We start from the raw sequence: 4,845 nt of genomic DNA, 5'->3' as shown, positions 1-4,845 counted from the left end.
AATTTGAATCTCCCTGATGGCTAGTGATGATGAACATTTTTTCATGTGTCTGATAGCCATTTGTATGTCTTCACTGGAGAAGTGTCTGTTCATATCTTCTGCCCATCCTTTTATATGATTGTCTGTTTTGTGTGTGTTGAGTTTGAGGAGTTCTTTATAGATCCTGGATATCAACCTTTTGTCTGTACTGTCATTTGCAAATATCTTCTTCCATTTCGTGGGTTGCTTCTTTGTTTTGTTGACTGTTTCCTTTGCTGTGCAGAAGCTTTTGATCTTGATGAAGTCCCAAAAGTTCATTTTTGCTTTTGTTTCCTTTGCCTTTGGAGACATATCTTTAAAGAAGTTGCTGTGGTTGATATCAAAGAGATTACTGCCTATGTTCTCCTCTAGGATTCTGATGGATTCCTGTCTCACGTTGAGGTCTTTTATCCATTTTGAGTTTATCTTTGTGTACGGTGTAAGGGAATGGTCGAGTTTCATTCTTCTACATATAGCTGTCCAGTTTTCCCAGCACCATTTATTGAAGAGACTGTCTTTTTTCCACTGTATATTTTTTCCTGTTTTGTCGAAGATTATTTGACCATAGAGTTGAGGGTCCATATCTGGGCTCTCTACTCTGTTCCACTGGTCTATGCCAGTACCATGCTGTCTTGGTGATCACAGCTTTGTAGTAAAGCTTGAAATCAGGTAATGTGATGCCCCCAGTTTTATTTTTGTTTTTCAACATTTCCTTAATGATTCGGGGTCTCTTCTGATTGCATACAAATTTTAGTATAGAGGGAACATTTCTGAACTTCATAAAATCTATCTATGAAAGACCCACAGCAAATATCATCCTCAATGGGAAAAAGCTTGCAGCCTTCCCGTTGAGATCAGGAACACGGCAAGGATGCCCACTCTCACCACTCTTGTTCAACATAGTATTAGAAGTCCTAGCAACAGCAATCAGACAACAGAGAGAAATAAAAGATATCCAAATTGGCAATGAAGAAGTCAAACAAACTCTCTCTCTTCAGAGATGACATGATTCTTTATATGGAAAACCCAAAAGACTCCACCCCCAAACTACTAGAACTCATACAGCAATTCAGCGATGTGGCAGGATACAAAGTCAATGTACAGAAATCATTGGCTTTCTTATACACTAACAAAGAAAATACAGAAAGGGAAATTAGAGAATCGATTCCATTGACTATAGCACCAAGAACCATAAGATACCTGGGAATAAACCTAACCAAAGAGGTAAAGAAACTGTACTTGAGGAACTACAGAACACTCATGAAAGAAATTGAAGAAGACACAAAAAGATGAAAGACCATTCCATGCTCTTGGATCAGAAGAATAAACATTGTTAAAATGTCTGTACTGCCTAGAGCAATCTATACTTTTAATGCCATTCCAATCAAAATTCCACCGGTATTTCAAAGAGCTGGAGCAAATAATCCTAAAATTTATATGATTTTTAATATAGAAGGGCAGGGAGGTTAATGTCCGTGGACGAACGTGGACCTGGCGGGGAGATAAGAAGTGGCAGAGAGTCAACAGATAAGTTCCCCATCTGCATCCCCTCTGCTGGACTGAAAGGAGGCATGCTTCTTCCATGTCGCTTCCTCCCCTAAAGGAGCCAGCCGTGTCTCTCCTGTAGTTTGTTGGGAAGCAGGTGCCACCGGGTATCATCTCGTGGTTGAGTCTCGCGCTTCTCTGTCCTCACTTTGGCTGCCCTGGATTATTCCTCCTGTGAAAGCCTTAGCATTTCAGCCTTGCCTTGGGCTCTGTTTGCCAGGGCCCCCGGAATAAGCAGTGTGGGTAAATATCAGAGGTTTCTGGTCTCCTAGACGGACCAGTGGAGTTGCTCTCCTAGGCCTCCTAGCTAGCTCTCCTTCCATCTCACATAGAACACGCTCAGCAAGGAACATCCCTCCTGCAGACACACGTGCAGGGCTTACTCCCTCACCCCCTTCAGATCATCGCCCAGATATTACCAGCTCACTGATGCCTTCTCTGCTTTCCCATTTGACACTGCACATGCATCCCACTATATCCCTTCACCCCCATTTATTTTTCTTCATATCCATATTGTATCTTCATGTTTCACTCTGTAAGACCTGGTAAGGCCCACGAGAGCAGGAACATTCAGTAAGTATTTGTGGTTCAGACGGATGAATGAATGGATGGCTGGATGGCTGGATGATGGATGAATGGATGAATGGATGGACAAACAATGGAGAAACAGATGGATAGATGGAACTTCCCTCTTCATGGCTCAGGATCTCTGTAAACGGAATGTCAAGAGCATGGGACCCAGAGTCAGGCTCTTCCGATCTGATCTAGTTTGATGTAAGCACCCTATGTGACCTTGGGCAAGGAGAATCATTTACATTTGAAGTGGATTTTAGAGTTTGCAGTGTGCCTTCACTGTATTTTTTCCTTACATCTTGAAAATAACTGCAAGATGGGTAAGTCTTACCTTTGTTTTACAGATAAGGAAACTGAGGTTCAGAAAAAATGGGCGGCTACACCTGAGTGACACATACAATGATAGAGAAACATCGGATTAGGGATAGCTCCCCAAGGCTGTACGACCCTCTTTGGTTCTAAATTATGAGCAGATATATAAGTGAAGGAGCGCACCCTACTTCCATGATGATTTTACAAAATTACATCAAGCACTTCATGACCACGTTGGTGTTAATTAAACGAATTTCCAGAAAATATGTATAATATTGCTGAGCTCAAATGACTTTTACAAGGCAGGAAATGAATGTATTTTGTCTTAACTGTATTCCAGACGCGCTCTCTGCAATGTGATGTCATGTTTCAAATGATAAATGTTCTCTTTCTGTCAAGTTCATTGTCTTTGAAAGCTAGGACAATCGACTGTCAAATGCTCGAGAAGAGCCAGGCAGTCGGTAAACAACATCGGGTTTATTTTATTCCATAATTTACTTACCACAGAATTTGATCGATGCTTTTAAAATGCCTTCGATGATGACTGAGAGAATGGTGGTATTTGAGAACCTGCTAGGGGCTGTGCCCTGAGACTGAGGAGGGTGTGGGGGAGATTTGTGGATATAGGTGGGGGTGGGGGGGTAGAGACAGAAGTAAAAGTAGCAGCCACCAGGGTCCTAGTGCCGCTCCACCATGGAATACTGGGCTGGGAAATCAGCAAATGTGCTGGAGGTTTTGAGTTGTCAAAATTTTCTGTGAACCAATGAAATCAAAAGCCAGAGCTCTCCATTTCAAAGGCCTATGAAAAGTGTTAATTATGGTCTAGAAAATTCTGCATGAAGAGGATTCAAAACATTTGAGAATCTGTCAGTGTATGATTTTCTTTCCCTTCACTCTTGCCAGGTAGTTTTAGACCCAAAGTATGAATTTGGGGTGTGCAGACTTACAAAATGCTACTGTGAAGGATACAGTCCATATCTGCTGAGAATTTATTCTTCATTAAGCAAGCAAAAACCCACTTAAGTAGAAAGTCAAAAACAGTCGAAACATATAAATAAGTATAAAGAAAATGGAGCTGTGCTGGGACCCAAAATTTTCAACTCTGAATTTCAGCTCTGGCTGCTAGCTGATGAGCCAGGGGCTTCAAGAGAATCTGTTAGTGTCACCCCTGGAGGACCTCCTCAGGGAACGTGTTTGGAGACTGCAGCCCAGAGGGCTCCGGAGGTGCCTGATCACACCAGGCCCTGTGCGCCGAAGGGCCTGACTGGGGCTTCATGTTCTACTGTTGACACATTGACATTCTTAATACTTCTATCTTTGAATTTCTGTTTTGTAAGTGAAGTCCTGTGGGACAGTGGAGGATGTGGGGTGCCAGGGTTTGGAGACTGGTCCACCTTGAGTCAGCCTCGTGCCACCTTCCCACCTTTCCCAATGGGTTCTTTTATTTATTTATTTGTTTGTTTGTTTGTTTGTTTATTTATTTATTTGACAGAGAGAGATCACAAGTAGGCAGAGAGGCAGGCAGAGAGAGTGGGGGAAGCAGGCTCCCTGCTGAGCAGAGAGCCCGATGTGGGGCTTGATCCCAGGACTCTGGGGTCATGACCTGAGCTGAAGGCAGAGGCTTAACCCACTGAGCCACCCAGACACCCCTCCCAGTGGGTTCTTGACCAACCCCAGTCCTCCACCCATTGGAGCCCAGCCCTATCTGGCCTCTCCTTTCTGCCCTGCGACCACTACCACCCTCTAACACAGACCATGTCCAGGTAGCACAGGGGGGGGGGGGGTAGAATGGCGTGGGTCGAGTGGGATAGGGGACTTGGCGGGAAAGTGGGGAGAGGAGATGCTTGTTCTACCTGGCACAGGTGCAGGAATGTCAAGGTAGGGGGCGGGTTGGCCACATGCCTCCCCCATGGAGTCTCAGGTGGGGCATGGTGGGAGCTGACCCAGCCATGGGCTGGCAGCACTCTGGTGGGATCAGCAGACAGTTGGTTAAGTGTGAGCCTCTAGCTGCTCTGCATATGGAAGTTGCAATCCCTTGGGGAGTCTGTCACAGGCTATCGGAAGGGGTACTGACTCCCTGGCTGGGGCTGGGACACTGAACGTGGCTCTAGTGGCTGATGGGAGGCGCACCTGGCAGCCAGCTGGAGCACATGTGCCCCATCACAGAACGAGAGCGCCAGGTGCCTGTGGGAGTTTAGTGTGACATTAAATAGAAACTAAACTGAGGGACGCCTGGGTGGCTCGGTGGGTTGGGCCACTGTCTTCGGCTCGGGTCATGATCCCAGGGTCCTGGGATCGAGTCCCAAATCGGGCTCTCTGCTCAGCAGGGAGCCTGCTTCCTCCTCTCTCTCTGCCTGCCTCTCTGCCTGCTTGTCATCTCTCTCTGTCAAATAAATA

Source organism: Mustela nigripes, chromosome X (genome assembly GCF_022355385.1).
Source record: "Mustela nigripes isolate SB6536 chromosome X, MUSNIG.SB6536, whole genome shotgun sequence".
In the NCBI taxonomy this organism is placed as follows: domain Eukaryota; kingdom Metazoa; phylum Chordata; class Mammalia; order Carnivora; family Mustelidae; genus Mustela; species Mustela nigripes.
Note: the sequence above shows the minus strand (reverse complement) of the source record.